Below are 22,890 nucleotides of genomic sequence, written 5' to 3'. Positions count from 1 at the left end.
AAAATGCTGTCGTAGACCTGATGGATGTCCTGGGAGACCTCGGGAGGTCTCCACTTGAGTGACAGTGTGTAATTGGGCTTTCCTGGCTGGATTCGTAGCTCGGCCAAAATCCAAATGCCGTTAGTGAGCTTCAGGGATTGGTACAACGTGTCCTGCCCTTCTACATTCCTCTTGGCAATAGTATAAACATTGTTGTTTCGCAACTTGCTGGGAACAGTGTCAACATTTCAATGACATTCCTTAATCTGAAACTGAAGTTCATTTTCAATGGGAATATCCTTCCACGTTGCAAGGAAGACCTGGTGCTCCATTTTGCCCTCTTGTACGAAAAGCACGTTGAGTGGGATGAGGCAGCTGAAGTAGAAGACATCAATGTTGTTTTGCACAGCCACCTGCAGGTTGTTCAAAGGTTCCGTCTTCATGATTGGGTCCAAGGTGTTGAGAGGCAGGGAGACATCAATGCTCTGGTCTGGTGTCAGTGGTGTATGGATGGCCAGAGGTGCTGGGGATGACACCAAAGCTATTCTTATTGAACTGAACTGCAGAGTCTATCATCTGCTGCAGAGCTTTGCTGCTGAAGTTCATTTCCATATAGATGTGCCCTTGGGGGTGAGTAAATGTTCCTGAAATCTCCAGGCCTTTAGCCTTTACCAGCCAGACAGCCTAGGAGCCACATATCCGCCAGGTGCCATGCCAATCCCTGTGGAAAGTTCAAACAGGTCATTCAGACCACTGCTGACCACAGCAGGAGTAGGGGAAGGGGCAAAGGTTGCAGGCACCGCTGATGGGATGAAGGACTGTCCCACCAGACTATCTAGTCCTCCTCCCAAGAGGTCCACTGCTCCCATCTGCATGGAAGATACCTGTGGCACATTGACTGGGGGGACCAAGGTCAAGGTTTGAAAGATGCCCCAGAAGGTCACCCTGGGAGGGGATAACCTGAGGCGGTTCCAGGTTAGTGGCAATGGTACCAAGAGGGCTGTCACCCGCATCGGTGCTCCCATGGTGTATTGGCAAGTATTTGCGATGGATTCCATGACTTCCTTCCACAAAAGCATTGGGCGGCTTATGGTAGGCTGAGGCCAAAGAACCAATGTGGCAGGTTAGCTCATCAATAGAGTTGGCTCAATGAGATCTGTCTCCTCAGAAATCAGTGGCTTCTCAGACAAGACTACTTCTTTAGCTGTGATAGGATCAGTTGAGAGAAGGCACCAATAAATATAGCCCTGGTCTCAAAGGTCAGGATTATCAGAATCCTGTGTTGCCAAACTCAAGACCTGCTGTACCAGCTCCTGTGTCCCTGAGGGTTTCTTGAGAAACAGCTTCACTATGGCAGTGAGCAGAGTGAGCTGCACTTGGGTGCTTTCATCATGAAAACCCTCCAGGAAGCTCTCTAGTAACTCATCGGCGTTGTCAGTTCTTTCAGCACATTCTCCCACCATCCAAATCATAGCTGCTCAAGCATCTGGCTCATCCAGTGAATCTAAGCTCTCACACAGTGTGGCCATGGTACTTTCATATTTATTGGGGTATTTGCAGAAGATGTCCCTGATGACAACAATCGCCTCTTGGACCACATGGTTTACTTTGGTTTGGATGAGATCAAGCAACGTGCTCATAGTGCACTCTGCAGATTGCTCCACCTTGATGGCACACCACCCAGGGGCTTGCACAGCTTTGCACACAAAGTCAGCATCCACCTCTGTGGCATATTCTTCCAGTTCAGCCAGAACCTGAGTGATGTTGGCTCGGGATGCCAAACGAATCACGATGTCCAATTTCTCTAGTTTCACATAGATGGGATCATTGTACTTCACAAAGAAAACTTTTATTTCCTGCTCCAAGATTTCAGGCCTTTTCTGGACAACTAGGTTGATGTTCCTCAGGCATATTGCACCTCTGGCTCCCCAGACAGCCAAGTGACAAGTGGAGGGGCCAGCTTCTTCAGCAGCATAGTGTAGTAGTCAGAGTCCTTGGGTAGCAACTCTAGAAATTTCATTAGGACTTTTACTGCTGAGAGCACCACGGCTGGGTTGGCATGGGCTAACCTGGGAGTTACCTGCTCACAGATGCTCTGAGCCTCCTGGTTGTCTTTAGGATTGTAACTAGACAGGCAGTCCAGGATGAAAATCTGGCCCCATTTGGTACACTCATTCAGGGCTGTCAGTAACTCATTAATGTTCTGTGGATATAGATCGGGTAAGTTGATATTGGGGTGAGATTCACTGATTTCAGATAATGCTGCTACAGCATCAGCTACCACCATTGGATTTGAATCTGCTAATGAGATCCCACAGAGAATCCAGAATTTCCTGATCTCCCACCATCTGGGCATTGATGTCATGGAGTTTTGCCACACAGACGGCTGCTATCTTCCGGACGTAGGGACCATCATCCTTTAAGCACTTGCAGAGGGGCTCACAGAGATATTCTGTAATCTTGTCCACCCAGATGCACCCCATGGTTCTGGCTGCCAAGGCTCGAATCAGAGGATTGGGATCTTCACAGCCCTTCACAAAGCTGCTGACAGCCATGATGGCCATGTCTGGTGGACTCTTGGCATCAAGTAGAGATACACAAGCTTCTTCAGTTCAAGGTTGTCCATCTGCGTATAGTTCACTACATCTGGAAAGAGAGAGCTAGCATCTTTCCCCACAGTCAGAGCAGCAATCACTTGCTTCACAGCCTCCTTCCTCTTTTCTTTCTTCTCACTGTTGAGTTCAGCCTTTAATTCCAAGATTTCTCCCTTTTTATTGGTTGTGAAGTACTTGGAATCAGTCATGGTTTTGGATCTTTAATGTGCACCATAGGCAAGGGCGGGGCGGGGAGGGGCAGCAGGGCCCAGAGAGCACGGCCCGAGCGGTGTTATAGTGGTTTCCTGCACTCACGACTCCTTCCCCAAGTCTAAGCCCCAACACTTTGCTTGTTAATAAGTCTCCGTTTGCCTTCTCGTGGCTGCTGAATTTCACCTCAGTGACTTGTCTTATATGGCTCCCAATTTCTAAATGATTAAAAATTATTCTCCACTGCTGATGCCAGCCCTATTTCAGAATGATTTTATAATCAGCATAAGAACATTTATTTTAAAATAAATGACCAATAAATTAAATTGATCAATTTTAGTTACTTTCATGGGTCCCCCCCCCCCAAACATCATATATCTAATATTTGGTATTAAAATTACTATTAAGTTCATTCAGAAACCATGTTGGTGCCAAAACCAAAAATGAGCAACCAGAAATACTCATTACTTTCTCTTCAGTTTTGAGAAAGGTGGATGGAACACACACAGTGGAGCTGTTCTTGAAGCTTTGTCACAATGCCAAGCAGCAGAGAAGACACAGTGGTTCCAGGAAACAACTCCCTTTTAGTTTATTTTGGGTGACTATGAGTTGTTGATATCTTTTATATTCCTTAAGGGGCCTTGGCATATACATTCATTTCAAACACTCAGGAGTGCTTATGTCAAAAAATAACCATTAGCAATGAGGTCAGTGCAACAATTTATACTTTTCCCCCAAGTTTTTGAAGAATAATCATAGATTATCATGTATGCTGTTTTAGTAACTATGAATCATTATGATCTAGAATGTCTTAACATGAAAAATCAGTTGACTTTTCCTTTCCTTAGGTGAACTTCTTTACATTATATTTGCACATAGCTGGTTAGTCTCTGATAAGGTTTTATCTGTTAAAGTGTTAATAAAACTTTTTTCAGTGGCATTTAAATGGTATTTTTAGGAGCATGTTTAAAGACATCCATTTACATTTGAAAAAGTGCTCAGAGACTTGAAGAAAGTATTGAGGGTAGGAAGACAAGTGACGAACTTGACAGTATTGACAATATTCTGCTCAATAATCTCTCAATCATGTTTTGAGTGCAGTTGCCAAGCCTTGACAAATACTCTTGAAGATGGCATATGGTAAAATTGTAATTTTACACCTTGAAGAAGTTATAGTTTTCTGCTTAAAGAGGGTTGTAATGAGCTAATTAATTTTCTTTTCTTGGGAAACCAGTCAAAGTAGCTAAACAACTAACTTGAAAATTAACCAAGCAGCCAGTTAACCAACCAAAAAGCGAACCCACATGCTACACACCAATAATTATTCCAGGCATTGGGGGAACAAAGATGGATGAGATGTCATCCCTGTCAACGAGGTGAGATGTTTGCAATATTGTGGGGGAAATAAATAAATAATTGCAATACAGCATGAAATGGAGGTATGATAAATGTGTCTCCAGATAGAAATAAAGCGTGTAAGTTCAGTATTCTTGAAGGAGGTCTACTTCAATGGGTATGTTCATTTGAAGGACCAGGATTTTAACAGGTTAGTAAGGCAGAGAACACTCAGCCTAACTTTCATTCTTTGAAAAACCAAAAGGTACTTTTGTTTGGATTTCAGGAATGACAGCCACAATGATTCACTGGTGGTGTTGGTGTGGACCACCACCTTTAATTTTCGGAATGAGAACTACATGCTGTGTACTAACCAGTTATCCTGAGCATAATTGTGCATAATAATCCATGTATACGTTAGGAGAAGATAGATGTTAATATCGAACTCTATCCTCAGGAGCTTGTGAAAAACTTTGATGTAGCAAATTTAAGTAAATTGACTGGTTTAATCCAGTTGATATTTCTCTTGTTGCCTCACATTCAGTAATCTTCTGATATGTTTCCAGTGCCTCTGAGACAGAAATGCTAGGACCTTATTTTCAGTTTCAGCTAATTCACTTGCTAAAGTTTTACTGAGTTCAGTGTTTGTAGGGATAAACGCCTTCTAAAATACTCTGAGAAGTACATGGTGCTTACAACTCAGGTAACTATGTATCTTAGTTTGCCTGGGACCGTTTCATTGATGACTTTGTCTCAGCGTGATTATTAATAGTGTCTAATGCCAGCTTTGCGAGCCTCTGGGGCAGCCACCCGTGTATTCTCCTTATTCTTTGGAGAAGGGATGGGAGTGTTATGGTTGATTCCCTTTGTCTGCAAAATTAAGTGTAAACTAGAAACAAAGCAGATATGTGGGTACCATGATACTTCCTATGGGGCACCATTACCACCTTCCTTGGGAGCAGTAGCTCAGATTTCTAAGGCTTTATCATTTATCATTTTATTTCCCCCTCAAATGAGCTTCACGAACACACACACACACACACATTCTTTGAGAGCACAGAAGAAAGCATGACAAACCATGAGGGAGAACTCTGATTAGGCTTGGCAGTGATGGTTAGTGGATTTGGAGGGTGAGTGGAGAAGAGGGTAGGGAAAAACTACTTCATGTATGCAAGGCAATCATTTGGGTGTGTCTTCTTAATACAAGTCACAACATAAATGTTACTGCTATGAATCATAAACGTGCAAACTTACAGCTAGTCAAATAAAAATATACTTGCAGACACGTGCTCAATGGTAAAGTTAGCAGTCTGCATACCCAAAAGGATTCTTTGCAAAGAGGTCCAGCCCAGTAAGTCCATCAGCAGCAGGAACAACTCACTGCCTCCAGGCTTTGGGAGGCAGCTGGAGCAATCGTTTTGCATGTGCTCCACTGAGTATTACCTCTCCAATCTCGGGCTTTTCATGACTCTGTTCTTAGGGAGAACAGAATTCTCAATTTCATTGCAGTAAGCTACAGTGAGTTCATTTTTAAGAGAATTTATGAAGCATTTAAAGATCACATTTTTATATTTCCAGCATTATACTTTCAACTTATTATTTCAGTAATTTATAAGTGCCCTTCATTTGGAATGTTGCTGTTGTTCAGTTGCTAAGTCGTGTCCTACTCATTGTGACCCCATGATACAGATACTCAAAAAGTGGTTTAATTTATTCCACTTTTAGTAAAGAGTCACTTGAAAGCCAAAGGAGAGACTGAAGAAAACTCACTGACTTACTATCTTCTCAATCCTGGCAAATTTCATCTCTTCTTATTTCAAAGGTACACTGTACCCTTGTGTACTGAGCAAAAATAACTCTACTGTACAGTAAAAATGTCATAAGGTACTTGACAATTTCCAGATTACAAAACATGTTTATAGAAGAATTGATATTAAAGTTTAGAGGAGCATCTAGAACCAGTCTTAATAAATATAATCTTCAAAATTAGGAGCAGCGTGATAAGGAAGGCAGTTCTAGATGTGAATCTAGGTGTCAATTGGAATCAAGTCTAAGGATGTTTTTTCCAAGTTGTGTGCTCTGTGGAAAGTCATTTATGGTTTCCGAGTCTCAACCTCATTGTGGATAAAATGGGGACAATAAAACTTGCCCTACCCACTTTACAAGGTAAACAAATATGATTAAATATAGGAAAGTATTTTATCAAGTGGAAGCACTTCACTTCCTTCAGTCTATTTGGAGGTATTATACTCCTGGAAGAAATAAAATGCATCTACTTTCAAGGCTGAGCTTCTTAGTCTGTCTCTCTTTCCTTTGACAACGCCACTCCCTCTTTGCAGACTAAAGCCAAATAAGTTCAGGTCAACAAGAATTTATGAAGAATCAGTCGGAATATAGCAATGAAGGTGAGGTGGCCAGGGCTGCTAGTCAACAGACGCTTCAAAATGCTGGTCTTTGTCTATTCTCCACCACTGGTTCTTGCTCTTACCAGTGGCTGGAGTCGTTGGGCACAGAGATGAGTAAGACATTGCTCCTGCCATAAAGAGCTCACAACCCAGTGAAGGGGACAGACACACATGACTAGTTTGAATATATTGCAATAAAGAGACAGCCACAGAGGAAAATGGAGGCACTGAGCTGAGTCGGACTCTCATCAGGTAAGTTTAAAGAGATCTTTTAGGTGCGAAGGATATCACAAGTGTCAGAAAGCCTCTGTAACAAATCATTATGACAGATTTTGCAGGACTTACAGTTGGGACAGAAATTACAACTCCTTGCTTGTAGTGTAAAAATAACAAGAGCAAGTTTTGTTGTAGGACAGATTTGTGCCTAAAATGCATGATGTCAATTGTTATATTTCTGGGCTTCAGTTTCTTTACCTATGATCCATGGGTAATAATATCTACTTCAGATCACTGGAATATAATCTCTATGAGGGAAGGGAGTTAAGCCTCTTTTGTTCATTACTGAATCTCCATCACTCAGAAAATGGCAAACACTTACCTGGCCCATAGTGAGGGCTCAATAAATAATTGTTGAAGTTGTTGAATAAATGAAGGAAGCTATTTGGCTTCCAGTGTTTACTTTTTAGCTAGTTTTATTTGAAAAGACACAATAAAGTCAAGGAGATGTTGGAGAGGACCCAGTGGTTTACTGTATGCTTTTCAATTCTAATTGCACCTATCTTCCAAATGGGTATTTTGAAGGTACACAATATCCTTATGTATGGAGTAAAAATAGCTTCATTATATATGAAAAAGAAGAAAGTTATGTGAGCAGGCTATGCTCATGATGTTTCACCCATGTGTATCCATGCCATCTGCCATGTTTCAATGTCTATCCATACTGAGAAGTTTGCAAGGATTTGAGCACTCAGGTCTGCCTATGAAGATGGTATCATCAAATATTCTTTTTCTGTTTTTCAATGTTTTGGAGTTTCTTTTTTCATGGGTGTACCATTATTCTGAAAACTACTTTTTCCTAAATTGTCCAAGAGAAAAATGTGAATGTGCTTGAAAAGATCACCTATCAGGCTGCACCTTTTATATAATTTCTCACTTGATGGACTGATGTATTGCACGTTTCACTGGGAAGCTGTCACACAAATATTACCTTAGAGAGTTGGTGGACCTCCCCAGATAGAAGGCTGTGTCTTGGAAAGGCAAATGCCTCACTGACACTTGGGTCTAGAACCAGAGGCAGCTCTCAGCACTGGCCACGTGGTGGCGGTGGCAACTAAGTGCCGACTGAAGAAGTCAGGGTACACGGAAATGTGGGTTCCCGAAATCTCTTTATTCATTCACACTTTAGGACCTGCAAGAGGTCGACCCCATGGGTTAGAAGAAACTTTGCTAAATGAAATAGAGGCTATAGTAAAATTTAAAATTTCTAACTCTAGTTTGTGACATTGATATAGGCCTATAGTCAGATGACACCTGGAAAGGTCAGTAATGAGTATTTCCACAGTGCCCTTTAATAAGCTTTACCTTCCCTCCACATTGGTCACACGCTTTCTGGGCCTTATCCCAGAGCTAGTTATCACCCTGAATGTCTGCACTTCTGAAATCTGAAACTCACCATCTTTCACTTTTCACTGTTAGTGCAAAGGCTGTATTCTCTCCAAGACCACAGACTCTCGAGTTCTTCCCTTTACTCTTTGATTCAGGGTCCATCCTGCAACCCCTTCCTATAGTAACCTCTTCGTTCTTCTCTGATTCCCTTGTGAGAATGCAGATCCCGCCACCCCACCCCCCAGTCCCTCTCCTGTTCTATATTCTCTAACATCTTTGGCAAGGGCGGCCAGAGGACTAAGTTCTCACCAGTGAATGTGACTGAAAGGGATGTCTGTGGATCTCACCTTTTAAAATAGAAATTCCTTGCTCTAGACTTCCTCTCCTCCTTTTCTGATGAGCTAGAATACTCATGAGCCAGGTAACTGACTTAGACTGCACAGATGAGGACAGGATGGGGGGAACCTATGCCCAACCTAAACTCATGGGTCAGAGCCTCCTGGACCTGTGACTATGACATATGTCACACCAAAGGTCGACATTTGCCATCTACCTCTAGAAGAAGTAAGTCACTAGCTACTGCCATTGCTGACCTTCAACACATCCTGAAAGGAATTCAGTGGAGATCAGGAATGAGGCATTCTGTGTTCTGGGAAAAACTGGCAGAACAGGCCTTCAGACCGTTAGATTATTTCCAGGAGAAGATTTTATGAGTCCAATTTTTGAATCTCCTCCTATCTAGAAAAGCACTAAAATCTTTCATGTGATGCTTACTCTTGCTCACTAGCAGCAACCTTCCTGAGACTAGCAGTTACCTTCTGAAAGAATGTGTTTTTGATTGCTTGTACTCCCCCTTCACCACAACCTCATAGATACTGACCCTCCCCGCTACCGCTTTGGCGCAGTTTCTCAGAGCTCTCTGAAATGCTGCCTCCCAGGCTATAGTTCTCATTTTGCCCCAAATAAAACTTGACTCACAACTCTCACATTGTGCATTTTTTTTCAGTAGACAGCTGCAAAAGAAATAGACTTGTATTTTATGTAAGCCATTGTGTGTTGGGGTCTTTTTGTCTTATTTGCTTAATCTTTACCTTGAACAATACAAGACCCACTTGAAGGAACCCCAAGCTGAGATCAACCCAGCTCTCTACTTTCCCCATGTTTAGGGTCTGAGCGCTTCCTGGGATGAGCTCCCTACCCTGACTGTCTCCACTACTTACGAACACAGGCTTTCCCCCAGCAAATGGGCCCTCACACTGCGCAGTGGTCTTTTTTCAATTATTAGTTGACTCATATTCTCCCTGGTAGCTTTTTCAATTCTTTCAATTCTTTCCTACAAGCATCTCCTAGTTCACAGAGAAAATAGAAAAGATCAGGAATTGACTCTTTCGACTTCTTGCAGCTATCCTAACGTTGGACCCTCCTGTCCTACCTAATGGTATTGCTTCCCTTCTGTTCTCTGAGCCTTATTCTTCCACATACCCTGGGCCTCATGCCCTTCTACCTCAATGGAGGCTTGAATCCATCAGTTTTCCTTTGTCTTCCTGGCACCATCAAATACTCCCTCTCTGTTTGTTCTTTCTAATTGAAATTTATGTGTGCTTATTTTCCATTTCCTATTTTAAAACAGCAATTCAAACCTTTGCTTTGATCACATCTAGCTAATACCTTTCTTCTTTCTTTCATAATAATGCTCCTTAAACATCTTGTCTACACTATATATATATATATTTTTTTTTCTATATTTATAAATATATTGATAGTTTGGAGAATGTTACTTAGAAACCAAAATCTGGGAGCTGGGTGCAGGCTTTCTTTTGAATAATTGCAACTCAATACATGCTTTCACACCTGACGTTTTTGTTACTACATGGACAAATAGATTGATTATAGGTTTACAGTTGATTTTGCATCCCCCGTCCCCACACACACATCTTTGTGTGTGCAAATATTCAGTCATATCTAACTCTTTGTGACCTCATGGATTGCGGCCCACCAAGCTCCAGTGTCCATGGGATTTCCCAGGCAAGAATACTGGAGTGGGTTGTCATTTCCTTTCCGGGGGATCTTCCTGGATCAGGGATCCAACTTGTGTCTCCTCTGTCTCCTGTATTGGCAGGCAGATTCTTTACTGCTGAGCCATTGAGGGAAGCCACATATTTTTAAAGAATAAGCAGATTGGGAAAAGGGACACAATCTTCCTTACAGAGAACCAAATATTGTGTGTAAATAACAGGACACCTCCCTAGGAATTGAAGCTTAATTCTTTCTTGCTTGAGTATAGACTGGACTTAGTGACTTGCTTCCAAAGAATAAAAACAAATGAAAAAAAATAACTTTATAGTAGAGAAATCTGGCTAACACTACCTTAAGAAAGTGAGCAGAATTAACCTAATTAGTGATGTCATGTGCCCTCTGATACTATGTGATGGGAGAGGCACTTCACATCTGTGACATTCTTCCTTAGAACCCATAATCCCAGGGTTCTCACAAGAAAAACATCAAGCAAATGAAAATTGAGGGATATTTTATAAAATATCTTACCAGGACTTCAAGACTGTCAAGGTCATTAAAAACAAAGACAGATTGAGAAACTCATAGACTAGAGGTGGCTGGGAGACATGACAACTAAATGTAATGTAGTAATCTACTGTAATTCTAGTAACACCCTGGAGCAGAAAAAGGACATTAGGGAAAATAAATGAAATCTTAATAAAGGATGGAGTTTAGTTTACAGTAATTGTTATGATTAAATGCTTATGTCTCTCCCCTTGGATTCATATGTTGAAATACTAATCCCAATGTGATCGTATTTGGAGTTGGGGCTTTGGGAGGTGATTAGGTCAGGAGGGTGGAGCCCTCATGAATGGGATTAGTGCCCTTTTTAGAGGAGATCAGATAGCCAGCCACATGAGGAATTAAGAAGTCAGCCCTCTGCAACCCAGAAGAGGGTTCTAACCAGAATGCAATGATGCTGGTCCCTGATCTCTGACTTCAGTTTTCAGAAATATGAGACACAGTGTTTGATGTTAAAGTCCCCAGTCTATGGTCATTTGTTATAGCAGCCTGAATGAAGACAGTAATGCAGCTACTAATATACCACAGTTGTAACTAATATACCACAGTTTTGTGAGATGTTAGCAGTAGGGGAAACAAGGTAAAGAGTATACAGGAACTTTATGGACTACCCTTGTGATTTCTGGTAAATCTAAAATTACTCTAAAAGAGAAAGTTTATTTTAAAAATCCTGTAACATGAAAGACACTGCAATTCACTCCTACAAAACCAAAGAGAAATTGAAGATGCTATGAAGAACTCAAATAATATGTGCAGGTATATATTTCTGAAATTTATAGTTGAGGTTTTGAATATCTTGACTTGTGGAAAGAATATTTTCATGGAGCTCCTATTTTTTGGATAGATTTTAGATATATTGGATAAATTTATATTGTCAACTGAAACTGAAGATATTGAGAAAACTTGGGTTTCACAGTATTTAGATATTTGGCAAATATTTGAAAGAATAATAAAGAGAGGCTACATTTCACAAGTCTTTCTTTTTTCTTAAAAAATCATTTGTCAAAGAGCTGCACTCTGAATGGGAGCAAGAAACAGTGCCTGTGACAATATTTACACATTTCAAGTAAAAACATTGGAATAGAGAATAGTCTCTATAATTGACTCTGTGTCTATTGGGTACCTCAGCATTTGTGGTGGCTTCCCAGGTGGCGCTACTGCTAAAGAACCCATCTGCCAATGTAGGAGACATAAGAGATGTGGGTTTGATCACTGGATCGGGAAGATACCCTGCAGGAGGGCATGCAACCCACTCCAGTATTCTTGCCTGGAGAATCCCATGGACAGAGGAGCCTGGCGGGCTTCAGTCCACGGGATTGCAAAGAGTCGGAGACAATTGAGTGACTGAGCACACACACGTGGTAGTCCTGTGTTTAATTTCTTGAGGAACACCCACTCCCTCTTTCTTGGGTTCCTATCTCCTCAAATTTTTATTTCTAAGTTTTTATTTTTTAATTTTTGGCTTTAAGAGATGGGAATACCAGACCACCTGACCTGCCTCCTGAGAAATCTGTATGCAGGTCAAGAAACAATAGTTAGAACTGGACATGGAACAACAGACTGGTTCCAAACCTGGAAAGGAGTGTGTCAAGGCTGTATATTGTCACCCTGCTTATTTAACTTATATGCAGAGGACATCATGTTAAATGCTGGGCTGGATAAAGCACAAGCTACAATCAAGATTGCCGGGAGAAATATCAAAAACCTTAGATATGCAGATGACACCACCTTTATGGCAGAAAGCAAAGAAGAACTAAAGAGTTCTTTGATGAAAATGAAAGCGAGTGAAAAAGTTGGCTTAAAACTCAGTATTCAGAAAACTAAGATCATGGCATCTGGTCTCATCACTTCATGGCAAATAGATGGGGAAACAATGGAAACAGTTACAGACTTTATTTTTCTGGACTCCCAAATCACTGCAGATGGTGACTGCGGCCATGAAATTAAAAGATTCTTGCCCCTTGGAAGAAAAGCTATGACCAATTTAGACAGCATATTAAAAAGCAGAGACATTACTTCTCTAACAAAGGTCTGTCTAGTCAAGACTATGGTTTTTCCAGTAGTCATCTATGGATGTGAGAGTTGGACTATAAAGAAAGCTTAGTGTCAAAGAATTGATACTTTTGAACTGTGGTGTTGGAGAAGACTCTTGAGAATCCCTTGGACTGCAAAGAGATCCAACCAGTCCATCCTAAAGGAAATCAGTCCTGAATATTCATTGGAAGGACTGATGTTCAAGCTGAAACACCAATACTTGGGCCAGTTGATGCAAAGAACTGACTCCTTGGAAAAGTCCCTGTTGTTGGGAAAGATTGAAGGCAGGAGAAGGGATTGACAGAGGATGAGAAGGTTGGATGGCATCACCGACTTGATGGACATCAGTTTGAGTAAGCACCAAGAGTCAGTGATGGACAGGGAAGCCTCACGTGCTGCAGTTCTTGGGGTCGTGAAGAGTTGGACATGACTGAGTTACTGAACTGAACTGAATTTTTGGCTGCACCTCATGGCATGCAGGATCTTAGTTCACTGACCAGGGATCATAGCTGTGCGTCCTGCATTGGAAGCAGGGAGTTTTAACCATTGGACTGCCAGGAAAGTTTTTTGAAGTTTATGAAGTTTGAGAGGTTCTTTTTTGAAGTTTTTCTTTTTTGTTTTTAAAGTTTTTAAACCTACAATAAAGTTGAAAGAGCAATATAATAAATACTCATATTTCTTTCACCAGAAAACGAATAATAATTCCCTAGTGGAAAATATAGTCACAGTTTCCCAACTGTCCCCTAAACAATTTATTGTGTAGCCTTTTAAAAATTCCTGTATCTAATGAAGCTTCATGCACTGTGTATTGTTATGCCCCATGTCCGAATCCCCGAGCGGGAAGAGAGAAGGCTTCCAAGACAATGCAACTCGCAAAAAAACGGGAAGTTTATTACTGACTCGAGCCAGGGCCTTCTGCCCCACCCACCACAGTGGTGCAGGGTCAGAAAAAGCCCTGAGCCCAAGCTGTTACACAAATTTATAAGATATGCATAAGCAATTAGTAGCTGGCTTAAGCGGATTGGTTACATGTTTGCAAAGGTACAGACTTTCGTGGGCTTTTTCAAACCTGGGCATTCGCGGGCTTTTCAGCTCTCCCTTTGTTTCTTACTGGGCGCATATTGATTGGCTGGCTCCAGGTTACCTGATGGGGGTAGGGAATCTTACCATTTCGGGGGAAGCTAAAACTTAGGTCCAGGCTGCCTGTCATGGTATTAACCCTGGCAGCCTCACGTGTATGTCTGTGTTGTTTTACATCTTTTAATCTAGAACAGTCCATTGCCTTCTTTAGTTCATTTTTTACATTATTGACTTTTTTGAAGAGTCTTACAGAATGTTCTACATTCTAGATTTGTCTACTCTTCAGTTTTTAAAATGTTATAAAGTGAATTAAGAACATGTGGCCTAGGTCCCTTTTATTTCACCAGGATGTTTTAGAGAACAGGACTTTTAGGCATCAATGCCAGTCATGATGTGGAAAGGTTTCATTCAACATACAGGACAGAGGGGTTCCTTTCCATACAACAAAGGAAAAAAAAAAAAACAAGTTATTTTAATGAAGTAATCATTCAGAATCTGTTGATAACTTCTTTTGAAAAAAATGTTAGGTAAATTCCCACTAAGTAATTTCTGGAGCACAGAAACTAGATTTGAAAAGAAATATTTCATACATTTAAAGTACATCACTCTTAGTTTATGTTTTCAACAAATATTACACCTGTGCACATTTAGAATAACATGACCTGTTGCACATGCTAATTAGGATTTATGCTAATTAATAGCCCAATATGGTGATAAAGAGATTTTTTAAATTTTAGTCAATCTTCCTACACAATATCATTTGTTTTGGTCACTCTTGGCAGAGAATTATTTGCAGGTTTTATTTTATTTTTTTTGGGGGGGCAGAGAATAAAGCAGGCATAGGCATCAATACAAATCAATTCTACTTTCATTTAAACAGACTGACTTGTATTGAATCAGTGAATAGCATTTGTCTGGTTTTACTGTACTAGGTGCCAAGCAAAGATAAAGAGAACATAGCTGGTATGGTTCCTGCTTTGGGAGATATTATTTTCTATTGGTATAAATAAGGGAAACACACTGATAATATGGTTTTCCACTTTCCATTGTTTTTTGCTATATATGTGTGTGTGTATGTATGTATATATACACAGAGGCATTACCTTTTGGGAATATAAAATTTTGTTTTAAATGCTTCATGTCTATGGCCTTAAATCAACTGTCTTTTAACATCTTGTGCAGAAGATGTTAGGTGCTGAAGAAATGCCTTTTGTCCAAATGAGCTGAAATTTCTTCTGCACATATTACTGTTTTCAAAGTGCTGTCACACATGGTCTGGGTGCATTTCATCTGCATTGAAATTTAGAGGGAGCTCTTGACAGATGACAGCGTGGGGCCCTGCAGGGTGAGGAGAGAAGCCGTGCCAGCCTGGAGGAGAATAACATGACCTTAGAGCTGACCTTGAAAGACAGCAGGAGTCTGTGGCTCACACAGCCTCCCTGGCACCTCCCCTCGGGGTGGGCGAATCCCTGGACACACACGGGAGAGAACAATAGCTCCATTAGCATTCCGAGCCATCCACCTCCAAGTGCTGCCTCCTCCAGAGTCCTCTGCAGATGGGAAACCTGGGGATCTTTAGAGGGATTTTATGATAATTAGGATGCCACTTAGATGCTCATCCTTCTCTACAGCATCATCACGAAGTAACTACCTCTCACCCCTTATGCTGTTGTTAGAGAGTGAAGAAAATTAAAATTACCCAATTGCTTTGTTTACACGGAAGTCTCACCCAGTTGCATACATTTACATAGTTAGATAAAATGTATCCCTTCTGACACCAAAGAGTGTTGGATCAGTCTCTTCACCTAAGCAGAGAGGGAATAAACACATCCACTGTGTTCATTTCCCAGAGTTGCAGAATGAATGGGTATGAAAGTGCTACAACATGTATCATGGCTGTCCTTGACCCAGGGGTTGCACTCCTGGGTCTCCTGTATCCGCAGGCGGATTCTTTCCCACTAGCGCCACCTGCCACATCTCAGGCCAACTCCCTCTCCTCTCTTAACTCGACAATGATGTCAGAAGTATTCTGCCTAGTTCTGCTCTCTTCTCTCTTCCTCCGTGTACTGGATAAGGTGATTATCTTGAGCAATCCCAGTCACCTGTCACTACTGTGACAGCTGTGTGGTTTGCGTGGGACCGGCCCTACCCCCATCCCCAGGGCAAGTCCTGATGCTTTAAAACCTACCAGGAAAATGCAAGACGTGTTATGACAATAATTGGTTTGGACAACCTAGGACTGATCCAGTCAGCCCCCATACCTATCTGGTCAAGGGACTGGTTCAAGATGGTCCAGTATAGCTTAAAGCTCAGGGCATTTGTCCTAACGTTGGTGGAAGCCATCCTGCTCTCTCCTTCTGTAGGAAGGAGGTAGCATGAGGGGTGTGTGGACTGGCAGTCATCCTAACCAGTCAGCCTAGGATGAAGCCGCCACACTGGAAGGCAGAGCTGTCAGAATCTCAGAGAAATGGAGTAACACGCGCTACCAAACTCTGCCTAAAGCCCTTTCTTCCTCTGAACTTTTCAGTAAAGTTAACTAGTCAATTCTCTTCAAGTCATTTTTGGGTCTCTTACAAAGATTCCTGATGGCTGCATCCCACAGAGGCAGAATGACCCCTTCAAACTTGAATCAGACTGTATTATGGCCTCCTGTGCTTGTCCAGTCCCTCAGACTTCTTTTTCATTAGGTTCTACCCCAATTTGGCTGGTTGCATAGAATGGAATTTGAATGATGCCCCTGGAGGTTTTCAAGGCCCAGACCCAAGTCCCATCCTGCCTGCTATCTGGTTGGTTCTCATCCTTGGGCTGGAAATGTCCTCTTCAGTCCAGCTACTGGCTGGACTATGGACCCACGCTGCCAGTCACTGGACCATCATGAGCCATGCGGCTGCCACCAGCTCGTCCTGAGCACAGTTATAGCCTCGGGGGTCTCAGCACGGCTGCCGCCATGTCACGCTGCTCAACCCACTGAGATGGGCTCCCCTTGGACTCTGTCGTCTGCCTAGAAAAAGTCAGAATGTGCCGCCCATTCAGCCACACACCCAGTGTACACGAACGCTTCTTAAGCTGCCCCTCCTTCCATCCTGTTGTGGAGGAGCCGATCCCATGTCCACTCTGGGGAGTTCTTGGCCATTCTCCTCTGGGATGTGTTGTCGTCAAAGGGGACAGCAGGGTAAAGAACCAGGCAGTAGAGGAAAGTTGGTTATGGAGCAAAGGAACACTTCAGTTGTGAACAGAGGCAAATCCAAGGGTGGGACAGTTACATTTCTGTTAACCACGCACATCAAAGAAAGACAAGTAACCCAAGTCTTCAGCTGTGCTCCCCGTCCAGCCGCAGGCCTGCCTTTGTTTTTGTCGTCACTCACACATGGACGTGAAGCAGACCAGAGATTAATGGGAGCAGATGTGGTGGAGAAGCCCTCAGCTCAGAATGTCTCGTCTGTTCTACTACAGAGGATTTAGATTGTAACTTGTAATGGAGAAACTGGCGAGAAGCGGGCTTACAATCGTCAGATGAAATGTCGTTTGGAGAAAGGAGGGACATTGTGAAAAAGAAGGGGAATATATAATTTCAAACACTCAGGTCTTTCCTTGGATCATGGAACTTAAGAAATGTCTTTATGTCTGGATTTTCCTTTTAAATATTCCTACAATTTATTTTGATTTCTGAAATAACTGAAGTCCTCTACAAACAAGACTTTAGTACCACAAGTTAGATTCAACAAAGACGGTAACAAGCGAGCTAAAAGCACTGTGATCTTAAATCTCCTGACTCTCCTGTGACTCTTACATGAGTGGGAAAGAGTATCACCCCTTTAGTGGGCTGGGACTCTCATCTCCCACTTCCTGGGTGACCTGGTGCCAGGGCCGTGTTTCTCTGATCCTAAGTTTACACATTTGTGAAATAAACAGATGGCTGGAAACACTTTCAACCATCTCTATGGTCCTAACTTTATTTGGGGCTCTATTTGGGAGTGAGCTCAGAAACAGGGTAGTAGTATCAATACTTACATTCTACCAAAAAGGCCAAATGCATATCGACATTTTGTCTGAAATTTGGTCTTTTTTGGAGTACAGGCTAAGTCACTATTCATGTTTTAAAAGTCGGATGATTCCATAGAGTGCTGCTGATTGTATTTCTTTGATTGTAGGGTTTGATGATGGTTTGATTAAAATGCCTTCCCTTTAGTAAGGAATCTCCCAGACCTATAAACTTCTAATTTATGAGTTTTTACAGATATGAGGAAATTTGCTACCAGAATAGAAGTGTGTCAGTTCTGCCCAACAGGTGGGGTGAGTGGATGCTTATATAAATATTTTTAACAAAAAGGCTTAGGAATGACTTTTGAGACTTTAATCTGTTTATAAATATCTGGTTCCTGTTCAATCTTGCCTCAGACTCATGTTACACAGATACATTTAAATTGGACCTATCTTCTTATGATAATAATATCATTTTAACATTTTAATTAGTTTCTAGGAAGAGTAGACTTTCACCTTATTTTGATGTGGGTGGAAAAGTTAATAATATATTTTTGAAAAGATGATTACAAATATCCTGGAACTTATTTTAACAACAGAAGAATATTAAACTGGGAGAATTTGTGAAGTAGTCACCCTTTTAATGGGGATTCTGAAATTTAGAAGAAATTTTAAAAATCTACAGTTGCTTTCCAGTCAAGCAAAGAGCCCTATGGCTCTCCTACTAAGAACTGGGAATATCCTTATGTACTCCCAAAGGTCTTCCTCATCTCTTTATATATTATTCTCTTAGGAGGCATGCTTGAGTAAAGAGTAGAAACCCTAGATGGCATTCAGCCCCGTGTAAAAAGATCAGGAAATGGTCACATTGTTTTATATGATGGCAAAGAAATGCTTTGATTGGAAATTTCCCATTGATGATGTCCTAACTGAGGTCTAGGGGACAATGGATAATGATTTCTCTGGGAAAACATATGACAAGCGAGGAAGGAGGAAGAACAGGAGAGACCCAGGGTGAGGGAGTCAGGGAGATGAATGAAGAAGGAAAAAGAAGGTTCTGCTGGGATGCAGAGTTGGGCTCTCTTTTACTGAGATGAAATAGGACAAACTGGGAAGAGAGCGTCCTCCAAAGAGCATCACTGTTCTAGAGAATCTGAATTAATTCTACTCAGTGTTTCTTGTGCATGCTCAGTCGCTTCAGTCGTGTCTGATGCTTTGCAACCCTGTGGATTATAGCCCATCAGGCTTTTCTGTTCATGGGAGTCTCCTGGCAAGAATACTGGAGTGGGTTGCCATGCCCTCCTCCCCCGGGGGATCCAGCCTGGAACTTCATTGTCTCCTGCACTGCAAGTGGATTCTGCAGTGCTAAGCGACCAGGGAAGCTTAAGTGTTTCCTGAAACCTATTTATATCTGAAACATGCAAGTTTACTCCAAAATGCCACACACTTAGGAAAGGCATCCTAGTAGTGTCAGGGACTGGACTGACTAAGAAAGAGATGCCATGGGCATAGGGAAGCTAAGAGACTGGGCAGAAATCAGAGGACAACTCTAGCAGAAGCATAGAACCCAGAGGAGGAGAAATAAGCCTCAGCTGTCAACTACGGAGATCACAGGGGTGTCCCCATGGGACCCAGCCACTCTGCTGGTCTTACTGCCTGCCTGCAGTCTGCTAGGGCTTTGCTGAAATTATAGGTCCCCCTAGTCCTTTCTAGGTGGTATGGGCAGTTTTACCAGTATAACCCTTAAAAGTCAAATCTGTGATTTTAACTCTAATAACTTAAATTAATTATTTATGGTAGAGACTATTAGTATCAATCACAGTGTCAACAAGTTATTTTTACTAATGACTTTTTGAGATCTGAAACATTTAATTTAAAGCATTTAACATAAAATCATTTAGGCAGAGCTAGATGTGTATGAAAAATGGCATAAAAAGCCTTTGAGTAGAGTGGAGTACCTTTGAAAACACTTCATATGTGCTAAGCGCATAAAATTTTGTATTCACAGAATAGTGCTTTCTTCACACACAGAGTAGCGTGAACTGAAACTGAGTCACAGTTTCAGAGAAGTACCTTGTAGAAAGCTCCATACCGATAAACCTACCTTTTCATATATTTTTTAGAAAGTATCTTGAATTTAAACATCACCCTAATAGAAATTGTGTTCTCAAGGTTATGCACTCCCTTTCCTTAAATTTTAAGGCTGTATTTTCTAGTGTCCAAAAAAGCAAGCACATTACACATGTTACACATTTTTACATATTTTTATTTCTGATAAATTTCTGTATATTGTCTAATCCTGCCTACCTGTGTATGCAACCAGGGGAGAGGGCAGATATGCCCAAAGGCCAACTCCCCACAGCTGACAGTCAGTGGAAAAGAGCTCTTATTTTATTTATTTATAGTGATATTTTAATATTGATATTAAAATATTAATTTGTTAATAAATATTAATATTTTGGAGTATAGTTGATTTGCGACGTCTTGCTGTTCTTGTTCAGCTGCTGAGTCATGTCCGACTCTGTGACCCCATAGACTGCAGCTCGCCAGTCTTCCCTGCCCTTCACTATCTCCTGGAGTTTTAGTTTCAGGTAAAGGAGAGTTTCAGGGGTGTTTAAGTGGGAGGAGGGGGCTACATGTAGAAACAGCAGAGTTTGCTCTGAAATTGATCATGCAATGGTCTGATCACTCATCTTGATTGTTTTCAATGCAGTTAATCTTCAGTTCCAGGGGTGGTTTGTTCCCGTTTCTTTGAGGCCATTTCTCAGAATTGCGGCACCTTATGTCATGGCTCGGAGAAGGCAATGGCACCCCACTCCAGGACTCTTGTCTGGAAAATCCCATGGATGGAGGAGCCTGGTAGGCTGCAGTCCTTGTGGTCTCGAAGAGTCGGACACGACTGAGCGACTTCACTTTCACTTTTCACTTTCATGCATTGGAGAAGGAAATGGCAGCCCACTCCAGTGTTCTTGCCTGGAGAATCCCAGGGATGGGGGAGCCTGGTGGGCTCCCGTCTAAGGGGTCGCACAGAGTGGGACACGACTGAAGCGACTTAGCAGCGGCAGCAGCAGCATGTCATGGCTACCTTCTGGTCATTGTGTAGTTAACTTCTTCCACTTGGTGAAGGCTTCAGTATCCTTGAAACAAAGGATGTGGTTCAGGACATTATCTAGTGCCTTTGAGGAGAAACTATAGGTCCTTGACTTTGCTTAATGACTAAATGATTATTGTTGGTCCTTTTGACTGCTTTCCCTTGCTTCTGCATTTTCTCACTTCTCTGATTAAATTTATCCTTTGGGCTACAGTTTTTCTACAGACAAAAGGCAGACGGGGTACATGGAGGGGAAGGACTATAGGGCCCTGCTCTGTTTCAGAATGATAGCTGGCACTGCTTCTCACTAATTATCTTACTATTGGCTTCGTATTGGTTTACTGTTGGGAGGAAAAATGGATTTTCAACTAATAAAAGTTAATAAATCTTTATGCTGAAAATTCAAGATTTAGTATAGTCACTGAATATAAAATGTACTTTTTAAATACATGCTTTAAAATATATATTTAGAATAGTCTTTCTTCTCCATATTTCTATTACCCCTCACTGGATAGTGTTAATCACACACAGTCTGCTGGCTATTCTGAGTTTGCCCCTCCATATCCACTCACTTTTTCCTTGGAAGGAAAGCTATGATAGCGTATTAAAAAGCAGAGACGTAACTTTGCTGACAAAGGTCTGCATATCAAAGCTATGGTTTTTCCAATAGTCATGTATGGATGTGAGAGCTGGACCATAAAGAAGGCTGAGTGCTGAAGAATTGACGTTTTTGAACTGTGGAGCTGGAGAAGACTCTTGAGAGTCCCCCGGACAGCAAGGATATCAAACCAGTCAATCCTAAAGGAAATAAACTGTGAATATTCATTGGAAGGACTGGTGCTGAAGCTGAAGCTCCAATACTTTGGCTACCTGATATGAAGAGCCAACTCATTGAAAAAGACCCTGATTCTGGGAAAGATGGAGGGCAGGGGGAGAAGGGGGTGAGAGAGGATGAGATGGTTGGATGGCATCATTGACTCAATGGACGTGAGTTTGAGCAAAGTCTGGGGGAGATGATGACGGACAGGGAAGCCTGGTGTGCTGCAGTCCATGGGATCTCAAAGAGTCAGATACAGCTGAGCGACTGAACAGCAATCCACTCGCCACGCTTCACCTTTTTCTTTGCTACAGGAGGCGCTAGGGCTGCATCTGTGGACTCCTTTGTCCACTTGCTTCCAGTTAGATGCAGACAATTGGGTGATGGGAAGCCAGGAGGAAAGACTGGTGTATGTATTCCTCTAGGTCCCTCTCTGCAAGTTGACTTCTCGTTTCCATGGTGTTCTGGAAACCCCTCTTTCTCCCTTGCCCTTGCAGGTCTGGGAGTGGTGAGGGTTCACTGAATGGCACCATCTCTTTTTGGCTTCCTTAGCCCCTGCTCACAGATTTCTAGATATTCCCTCTATTAAATTCTACAAGATTAGGTGTGCTGTCTCTTTCCTGATGGACCCTAACTAACATCATGTGTTTCATGACCTTATTTAGGGATTTGTTTTCAAATTCCATTGATGTCTAAAACTCATTTTCTCTAGCTTTCATTATGTAAAACATAATGTTTTCTATGTTTCTTTAGCTCTAATTTACTGAGTTCTTTTTAAACTTCTAAGGAAGGGTGGTAACGACCTTAAAATTTAGTTTACATGATAAATTATAATAAATTACCAGTAAATATCTTAATATTATATCTATGATTTGGTTTCAGAATTTCAAATAACTGCAGCTATTGACTTCAGCCAGTGTCAGGCTGAGTACTGAGAGTCTCAGCATTAACACCATAACTCGTAGCCAATGACCTGCCCAATTTCAACAGAAGTAGTTTAGTGCCACTGCCTTCCTCCCCAAACTCAAGGTGCTATTGTCACCGTACTTAGAGCAGGAAAGAAACCAATTTACAGTTTGTCTGTTTCTTGTAAGTATGTGCATGACCCAACTACTATTGGGTTGGCCAAAAAGTTGGTTTGGGCTTTTCCATAATATCTTACAGAAAAACCCAAATGAACTT

The 22,890-nt window shown here is 41.7% G+C and overlaps 1 pseudogene; it reads right to left on the bottom strand.

The window, feature by feature from the left end:
- Positions 1–110: 110 nt before the first annotated feature.
- On the bottom strand, positions 111–2,816 carry LOC136150783 (AP-2 complex subunit beta pseudogene; annotated as a pseudogene).
- Between the last annotated feature and the right edge of the window lie 20,074 nt (positions 2,817–22,890).

This window comes from Muntiacus reevesi, chromosome 19, assembly GCF_963930625.1.
Source record: "Muntiacus reevesi chromosome 19, mMunRee1.1, whole genome shotgun sequence".
Taxonomy (NCBI): Eukaryota; Metazoa; Chordata; class Mammalia; order Artiodactyla; family Cervidae; genus Muntiacus; species Muntiacus reevesi.
Note: the sequence above shows the minus strand (reverse complement) of the source record. Positions and strands in the feature narration are given on the sequence as shown.